This window comes from Ovis aries, chromosome 20 (genome assembly GCF_016772045.2).
Source record: "Ovis aries strain OAR_USU_Benz2616 breed Rambouillet chromosome 20, ARS-UI_Ramb_v3.0, whole genome shotgun sequence".
Taxonomy (NCBI): Eukaryota; Metazoa; Chordata; class Mammalia; order Artiodactyla; family Bovidae; genus Ovis; species Ovis aries.
In genome coordinates this window covers 7,131,494-7,141,429 of record NC_056073.1, presented here as the reverse complement: position 1 = coordinate 7,141,429, position 9,936 = coordinate 7,131,494, and the positions used below count along the sequence as shown (strand labels likewise).

Sequence of the window (9,936 nt, the reverse complement as noted above, 5' to 3'; positions counted from 1 at the left end):
GTGGTGTTAAGAGATGTATGAGTTAATGGGCTTCCCTGGTGGCTCAGACGGTAAAGAACCTGCCTGCAATGCAGGGGACTCAAGTTTGATCACTGGATTGGGAAGATCCCCTGAAGGAGGGAATGGCAACCCACTCCAGTATTCATGCCTGGAGTATTCCACAAACAGAGGCGCTGTTGTCCCTGGGGTCACTAAGAGTTGGACACAACTGAGTAACACCTTCATGACAGTAAAAGAGTGCTATGGCAAGGAATAAGGAGAGGAGGATACAGTTAAGATGAGAGGTAGTTTCACAAAAACCCCTATGAGACAGTGATCTTTAAAACAAGATATTTGTAAACTGATTCTGAAAAACTTGTATACTGATGATTCTAGAATAATATAACTATTAACCTTCGATGGAAGTTGTAATAGTAGGAAATGCATTTATTTTTATTACATATGCAGAATATAGCTTTTAAGAGTAAATAGCAGCTATAAGGAAATATTTCTATATCTGCTATAACCATAAATTTTAAGGAACTCTTATTTTATTATTTTCATATTACCTGGAGTAAGCCATTATAAAATATCAATTGTTTTGTGAAAAGAGTTCTGTTTTCCTCCTATCCTGCAATTAACCAAAGTTTGACTCCTTCTATACATATGATAGCAATTATCTTCTCACCATTTCATATATCTTTTTTATGATTAAAAAAAATTATTTTATTTATTTATATATTTATGGCCGTGCTGGGTCTCCGTTGCTTTGTGCAGGCTTTCTCTAGGTTCAGCAAGCAGGGGCTGCTCTCTGTCGCCGTGTGGGAGCTTCTCACTGATGGGGCTCCTCTTCTGTCCGAGCACAGGCTCTAGGCACTCAGGCTTCATCGGATGCAGCACTTGGGCCCTGCAGCTGTGGTGCACGGGTTTAGTTGCTCTGAGGCACGTGGGAACTTCCTGGACCAGGGATCGAACCTGTGTCCCCTGCATTGGCAAGCAGATTCCTGTCTACTGCGCCTCCAGGGAAGTCCTAATACATCTGTTTTAATATTAATAGTCTGTTTTAATATTAATATCTGGGCTACATCTCATTTTTAATTCTTATTTATATAACCCCATAGTGTTTTGCTTCTAATAAAATGTTAGTTAAATAATTGGTTTAGGGTACATCTGCATTTACTTGGAGACTAAATAGATAAAATTTTAGCAACTTTTAATGGTCAAATAAAGCAGTTAGAAAGCTTTTCCAAAAAAACACAATTAGTCTCACCCTACCTTTTGAGTATGAATTATCACCTTATTATTGAAAGTTATTCCTTTTAAATAGCATGGAGAGTTCACTATAAGTTATACATGGGTTCTCAACTGTGAAACTGTGAAGAGGGTCAATGCCTCTAATTCCATCCTTAGTCAAGGGTCAAATGTAATGGCATCTTAGAATTGGCAAAATATGGCATGACGTACATGGTGACTTCGGCAGCAACTTTTGCTTTCATCCACCTGGGGTATAAAATGAAATGTCATTAATTAAAATATTGTAGTGGAGTGTAATGGATTACAATTTGTGTGAGTTTCAGGTATACAGGAAAATGAATCAGTTATACGTATGCATACAGCCACTCTTTTTCAAGACTCTTTTCCCGTGTGTGGTCTACAGAGTGTTAAGCAGTTTCTCCTGTGCTCTACAGTAGGTCCTTACTAGTTACCTATTTTTTATATAGCAGCATGTGAATATTAATTATAATATTAATTTTATATGTAGTGTGTGATATTAATTTTTTAATTTATTTTTATTTTATTTTATTGTTTTACTTTATTTTACTTTACAACACTGTATAGGTTTTGCCATACATTGACATGAATCCAGCACGGGTGTATATGCATTCCCAATTTGTCATGATTCTTCGCCCCAGAATGCGACTGATTGACCTCAGCCCCTGCCCCACCCCTCACATTTCCACTAGTGTTTCGAGAGCCCTGGAAGAGGCGCAGAACACCAGGCTTAGAAGCCGCCCCTCTCCTGTCGCCGGGATGGACTCAGCTCTCTCTCCAGGTCTGTCTGGGCCCCACCTTCTGCATCCTCCGACATCAGGGACGCCCTCCAGAGCCTTCCCAGGTCTGCAGAGAGAGGAAAGTCCCAGGATGCTGTCGCAGGCAACATGTGGTCATTGGAATCTTGGTGACATCCCAGTGCGGAGGCTGAGACATCCCCGGTGCCCAGCTCTGCTGGAAGCCAGGTGGTCTCCAAGCCGGTTAGGGGTGCTTCTGCCCACGCCTCCTTACCTCATTGCCACCTGGGGCCTGCCTCCCTCCTTTTTGCCAACCTTCCTTCCGGAAACTAGTCTCCTTAGAATGTCCAGGCGGTTCCTTCTTTACAAAGAAACGCTGCAGCAGCCTCCTTCCCCTCCAAAAGGCATCAAGTCATTTACAAGAAAATTCAGAAAAGACAAGATCAATGGGGACTACAATAGTTGATGCCCCATTGTAAAATCAGGGAACTCAGAAGATCGGAGGTTGAAGGACTTGTTCAAAGTCACAGACCTACAAAAATAAGGCAGGGCATGATAGCTCCAGACTATCAGTTCAGTTCAGTTCAGTCGTGTCCGACTCTTTGCGATCCCATGGACTGCAGCACGACAGGCTTCCCTGTCCACCACCAACTCCTGGAGCTTGCTCAAACTCATGTCCATCGAGTCGGTGATGCTGTCCAACCATCTCATCCTCTGTCGTCCCTTCTCTTCCTGCCTTCAGTCTTGCCCAGCTCTCTATGCCACCACCCATAAGAAGACTGAGCTTTCTTTGTCCTCCTGCCTGTTTTGGCCTCTTGCTAAGTCTATCAGCTTCCGGAGGTAGAGTAAGTCCAGGGAAGCACCCCTCTCCTCAAAATGCAACGGGTTAAAATCTGCCTTCCATGTTGCTGCCCTTGTTTCGGGCATAAAACGGGGATAGTGTCCTAACAAAACGGCATCTGAATGTGTTTTTCAGTGTTTGTCTACATCTTTCTTTCTTTTATCCCATTTGATATATGTGCTCACATGCTTTTAAAAAAAGGAAGCTCTGGACAACTGAGAAGTAACAGTTACAAAACTGACGACATCTTTTCCTAAAAAATCATTCCCACAGTTTTAAGTGAGTTTGGGATTTCTTTTTTTAAAAAATCAGTTTTCTTCCTTGAGAGAACCAGGGAACTGAAACACAGTATATTCATTCATTTCAACCTTTCTTTTCTTCCCTTCCACCCTTTCTGCCTTCTTCTCTCACTGATCATTCAGGAGACACTTGGAATATTCGAGACACAGTGCTAAGCATGGGATACAGAGATGAATACAACCGGTACGTTTCCTAGGATACTACACTGTGAAGAACTGGATCTTTAGAGCTACAGTAAATTAAAACATAAACCAAAAACCCAAGCCCTCTAGTACAAATTAAAAAAGGATAATTATATAAGCAAAATTCTGATAAAGTGCTATGTTTTTTGTTTCTGTTTTGTTTTATACATAGATTTTTCTCCATTGGAAGAAAGGGTCACTGGGGTGGCGTCAGTGGAGCTGTTATAAGGGCTAGACCTTGAAGGCCCAGTGACAAATTGCTATCCAGAGACTGGGACGCAGACACAGAGTCGGGGGCAGTAGGAGCATTAGGAACCACACCATGTGAGAGAACTGGCCGCTCGGGATCCAAGTGAACATTCCATTTTGACGGAATGTTAGATTTTGAAGGTGAATGATAAAAAATGTTTTAAAAGTAGGTCAAATCCAAATCTAGAAGACCTAAAATGCCTGTCTAAAGACTTGGGACTTTGTTTTGTCCTATATTGTACCCAAGTTGAGCCAATTGTGATCCTTAGTTTAGGGCGCAGTTTGGTCATTGATCTGCGCTTCATTCATTCATTTTTATTTCCTTTTATCCCCACTCCCAGCAACGGCCCCCATGCTAATGCACCAGATAGTCATACTTTTTTGTACGTGTTTTCATGATATAAATACTGTTGTGTTTAAGCTTTTAAAAATACTCTTCATTGTGGAAGATTTCAAATGTCAACAAACTCCTATGCATTATCCATTTGTAATAATAATCAATTAGTGATTACTTTTTTATCTATAGCCGCATCTCCTTTAGCAATCCCTCCTGTCAGATTATTTTGAGAAAAATAACAGACATAATATTAATATTATTTCAACTGTAAATATTTCAGTATGAATCTTTAAAAGATAAAGAGTTTTGAGAGGGAAACATAACTTCACTGCTGTTATCTTGCTTAAAAAATCAGTGAAAATTTCTTAATTATTTCTTCAACAAGCGGTGTTTGTATTTCCCCAATATTTCTGAAAATATTTGAGGAGATGGAAATTATTAAAATCTAGAAATGTGGAGGCAGAGCCCAGAGAGCTCTGAGGAGGGGGTGTTACTCTTGGGAAGTTAACGTGAGGTTGGAGTTAGGGGGGAGTGGGGAGAGTGGGGGCAGGGGATATTGGGAGCCCTGCAAACCAGGATCAACTGTTACTACTGGCACAACTCCACTGCTGGGGAAAAGAAGGCTTGGGGGTGGTGGTAATGTTTCCCTTTTTGACTTTCCAGTTCTTTACAACCTGGCTACCAATTCCTTGATTATGTTCAGCTCTCAGTTAGCAACAGCTGTGCGTTTCTGCATCCTGACTGGACTCCACCTGATGGATGTCAACTCATCTCCTTTGGCTTCTCCTATCCGCCACTGGATTGATATTATCTAGGGTTTTAGTTCTGGATTACTATAAACATGTATTTTTATTTTAAACTTTCTTTTCTTTGCTCATTTTTAATTTTTATTTATTTTTATTGGAGTATAGTTGTTTTACAATGTTGGGTTGGTTTATGCTGTATAGCAAAGTGAATCAGCTATACGGATACATATATCCCTCTGTTTTGGATTTCCTTCCCATTTAAGTCATCACAGAGCACTGAGTAGGGTTCCCTGAGCTACACAGAGGTTCTCATTAGTTATGTATTTTATGCATAGTATCAGTAGTGTATTCAGGTCAGTACCAGTCTTCCAGTTCACCCCTCCCCTCACTTTTAGTTCATTTTTTAAAGTAAAGAATTGGGGTCTGTGTTCATATATCTTTTTTTTCCAGACTAAATTTTAACTTCTGGTAACTTTTTATTTTTTTATTTTTTTCATTTTAACAGCTGAACTGAGGTATAGTAGACATACAGGACACCTTGCAAAAAGCTAGGGAGAAAGGGAAAGATATTCCCAACTGAATACAGAGTTCCAGAAAATAGCAAGGAGAGATAAGAAGGCCTTCTTCAATGAACAATGCAAAGAAATAGAGGAAAAGAATAGGATGGGAAAGACTAGAGATCTCTTCAAGGAAACTGGAGATATCAAAGGAGCATATCATACAAGGATGGGCATGATAAAGGACGGTAAGGACCTAACAGAGGCAGAAGAGATTAAGAAGAGGAGGCAAGAATACACAGAGAACTGTACACAAAAGCTCTTAATGACCCAGATAACCATGATGGTGTGGTCACTCACCCAGAGCCAGACATCCTGGAGTGTAAAGTCAAGCGGGCCTTGTTGCTTCAAGTTGGAAGCATTACTACCAACAAAGCTAATGGAGGTGATGGAATTCCAGCTGAGGTATTTAAAAATCCTAAAAGATGATGCTGTGAAAGTGCTGCACTCAATATGTCAGCAAATTTGGAAAACTCCGTAGCGGCCACAGGACTGGAAAAGGCCAATTTTCATCCCAATTCCAAAGGACAGTGCTAAAGAATGTTCAAACTACAGGACAGTTGCACTCCCTTCCCATGCTAGTAAGGTAATGCACAAAATCCTTTAAGTTAGGCTTCAGTATTTCCTGAATTGAGAACTTCCAGATGTATAGCTGGATTTAGAAAAGGCAGAGGAACCAGAGATCAAATTGCCAACATTCTTTGGATCATAGAGAGAGCAAGGGAATTCCAGAAAAACATCTACTTCTGTTTCATTGACTATGCTATAAAGCCTTTGACTGTGTGGATCACAACCAACTGTGGAACATTCCTAAAGAGATGGAATACCAGACCATCTTACCTGTCTCCTGAGAAACCTCTATGCAGGTCAAGAAGCAACAGTTAGATTGGACATTGAACAATGGACTGGTTCAGTATTCAGAAAGGAGAACAACAAGGCTATGTGTTGTCACCCTTTTATTTAACTTATATACAGAGTACATCGTGAGAAATACCAGGCTGGATAAGTCACAAGCTGGAATCAAGATTGATGGGAGAAATATCAACAACGTCAGACATGCAAATGATATCATTAATGGTAGAAAGCGAAGAGAAACAACAGAGCCTCTTGATGAAGGTGAAAGAGAAGAGTGAAATTGCTGGCTTAAAGCTCAACATACAAAAATCTAAGATCATGGCACCTGGTTCCATCACTTCATGGCAAATAGATGGGGAAACAGTCACAGATTCTCTCTTCGTGGGCTCCAAAATCACTGCAGGTGGTGACTACAGCCATGAAATTAGAAGATGATTGCTTCTTGGGAAAAAAGCTAAAACTAGACAGCGTATGAAAAAGCAAAGACATCACTTTGCCAGCAATGGTCTGTATAGTCAAAGTTATGGTTTTTCCAGTAGTCATGTATGGATATTAGAGCTGGACCATAAAGAAGGCTGAGCACCAAAGAACTGATGCTTTTGAACTGTGGCGTTGGAGAAGACTCTTAGAGTCCATTGGGCAGCAAGGAGACCAAACCAGTCAATCCTAAAGGAAATCAACCTTAAATACTCATTGGAAGGACTGATGCTGAAGCTGAAGCTCCAATACTTTGGCCACCTGATGCAAAGAGCCAGTTCATTGGAAAAGACCCTGATGCTGGGAAAGATTGAAGGCAAAATGAGAAGGGGGCAACAGAGAATGAGATGATTGGATAGCATCACCAATTCAATGGACATGAATTGGGCAAATGCTGGGAGATAGTGAGGGACAGGGAGGCCTGGTGTGCTGCAGTCCATGGGGCTGCAAAGAATCAGACACGTGTTAGTGACAGAAAAACAGCAACAAAGACATACAGGAAACTGCATGTATTCAAAGTGTACATTTTAATAAGTTTTAGCACATGTATCTAGTCTTGAAATCATTACTATAATCATGATAATATCACAATAATGAGCATATTCATCTCCCCCAAAAGTTTTCTCCTACTGTTTTGTAATCCTGTTGACATTTCTTCCAGCCCTTCTGCCCCGTCTCCAGGCAACCACTTGCTTGCTTTTTATCATTGTAGATTAGCTGCATTTTTAGGGTTTAATATAAATCTAATACTATGAACTTTTTCTATTTGTCTCATTTAGCATTTATTTTGAGGTTTATTTATGTTATTTTGTATATCAATAGTTTATTCTTTTGTACTGCTGGGTAGTATTCCATTCTATAAATGTACTTTGTTTATCCACTCCCTTGTTAACGGATAGTTGGATTGTTTGCAGTTTGGACTATTACCAATAAGTTTGCTGAGAACACTCGACAAGTCTTTGTATGGATATATATTTTCTTTTTCTTTGGATAATACATTGGGGTGGAATGGCTGGGTCAGATGGAAGATGTATGTTGAACTTTTTAAGAAACTGCTGAACTATTTTCTAAAGTTCCTGAACCAACCAGCAGTCTCTGAGACTTCCAGTTCTCTCTATGCTTGGCAACACTTGGTACGGTTAGTATGTGGAGGCAATTCATTACGGTTTTATTTTGCATTTCCCTAAAGACTAATTGTGTTGAGCATCTTTTCGTGTGCTTATCTGCCATCTATATATCTTCTTGGGTAAAGTGTCTGTTCAAGATAGACCACAATTTGAGCCATAAGACAAGTCTCAACCCATTTAAAAAGATTCAGATCATATAAAGTGTGTTTCAGACCACACTGGAGTTAAATTAGAAGTCAACAACAGAATATCTGGAGAATCTCCAAATCTTTGGATCTAGTATTGCTGTTAAGAAATCTGATTCTTGTAGCTTCATAGAAGATGTTCTTTCCCTCTGGAAGCACTTAGAATTTTCTTTATCTTTTATGTGCTTAAATTTCCCAATATTGTTTCTGAGTTCTTAATCTCTCTTATTTGGCACCCAGTTGCTTCCATCTGAGTTCTTTCATCTTTCTTTACTTCAGGGCTGTTTATTTTTATTATTTCCTTAAATATTCCCTCCCCCTCCTTTTAGTTATCTCTCCTTTGGATTCCTATTTTCAGTATGTCAGCCTGTCTGCTTTCTATCTTCCATGCTTCTTAATTTTTTATTTCCGTATTTGTTTCTTTATCCTATTTTTTCTGCCTCCCAGGAGATTTCCTCAGTCTGCTCTTTTGGTTTTGCAGTTTACCTGCATTCAGCTTGCTATTTATCCCATCTACTATTCTTTCTTTAAGTATCATTTCTTTTTTTATAGTTAATCCTTCCATTTGGCTCTCTCTTTTGTTTTTTTTACTTTTTTCCTGCTTCATGTTACCAGTATCTTTTTGGCAACATTGGTTGTTGCTTATTTTAAATTCTTAATCTGCCTGTTCTAGCATTTCTGCTTGATATAATCTATGTTGTACAGTTTGTGGTTTTCCTTTTATAGTGGTTCTAACCTTGGTTATTTAGGTTGTGAACCCATGCTCCCCCAGACTTATCAGACCAGAACGAGACACCAAGGCTCAGGCTCTGGTTTACGGCTTCCTTTTGACTTTAAGGAGAGGTTAGAAGGGAGACAGTCCTTGATGCTGGAACTGCAGACCTCCGCTCCTCTGTTGCCCCTCTCTCCAGCTAAGCACTCCACAGGTGAGGGTTCTCCTTTGAAGTTTTAAAGGGAGAAGACGGGTCCCTCAGATGTGATCTAACATCTCTGACGCAGGCTGGCCAGGCGGCTGGGAGGAGCGGGTGCTCACGGCTGCCCAGCCTCCCCCACCACGTGGGCTCTTGTTGTGCACCTCCTGAGTCCTAACAGGGTGAGCCACCGTCAAACGAAATCTGGGAGAGGCTGAGCAGAAATGAACAGCGCTCAGTTACCTGTTCCTCTGCCTCTGCACGGCTCTCCACCAACAGCTGGTGCTGGTCTTTGGTCTCCCCAGAGATCCCTCACAGTTTTGAAGATGAACGCATTCCTCTCTCCTGTAGCTTTCCGAGAACTGACTCCCCGTGGCCTGTCTCTGCTAAACATCTTGTCTGCACCGCATGGGGTGGCAGTCGGGGATAGGTTATTGAGTGCTTCTGAGTTTTGCATTAAGAAAATCATTATTACAGCAGAGTACAATAGAAAGAGGAAGGAAATAGAGTCTAGGTGAGCAGGAATAACGACAACCTGTTGAAATGAGAAGATTTTTTTTTTCTGTGTAAATAATTTACTTGTTAGTTGAGCCCAAACTCGAAGCTATTGTTTTATTTTGCCTTTTTTTTTTTTCTAAGTATGTTTGCTTTTAGCCTTTGTTGTTGTTGTTGTTGTTGAGTGAATTGCAAACTAAGCACTGGGAGAAATTCAAGATGTTAAAGTGAAACGGAAGCTAAATGAGGCCAGAAAGGAGAACAAATTGTTATTATTTTAAACTCATGGACCACCCAGGCTTTGGCAAATTCTATTTAAGAAAATACAGAAAAATGATTCTTTCCCCTCAACTAACAGTGTCAGGAAATATATATCACATTTTGAGTGTGTTTTAGTCCACATACTGCCAATATTTAAGCTTGTTTAATTTGAGGAATTTCCTCTTAGGTTTTTTTCCCTTAATTTTTTTTTTTTTTTTGAGTGGTTCCATTTCTCTTTTTAAAAAAGTAGGGACTACGAACAAATGATGTTGTGATGAACAAATGATATTACTGGGCTGAAAGTTGGTAACTAGAACACCATCTTTATGCTTCGTAGAGCTGTTACCCCCTTGCATCTATTCAGAGTGTTTGCCTTCACTCTAGAGTAACCGGCTAGTCACTATGTTTATTTTAGATTAAAATCA

The 9,936-nt window shown here is 40.1% G+C and overlaps 1 long non-coding RNA gene across 1 annotated transcript; it reads right to left on the bottom strand.

Annotated features, from left to right (window-relative positions):
• Positions 1-719: 719 nt before the first annotated feature.
• Positions 720-9,556, bottom strand: LOC132658288 (uncharacterized). The gene is made up of 3 exons (XR_009597696.1): positions 8,999-9,556; positions 1,444-1,479; positions 720-1,018 (listed from the first exon to the last, which is right to left on the bottom strand). It is a non-coding gene; the product is annotated as an uncharacterized LOC132658288 (long non-coding RNA).
• Between the last annotated feature and the right edge of the window lie 380 nt (positions 9,557-9,936).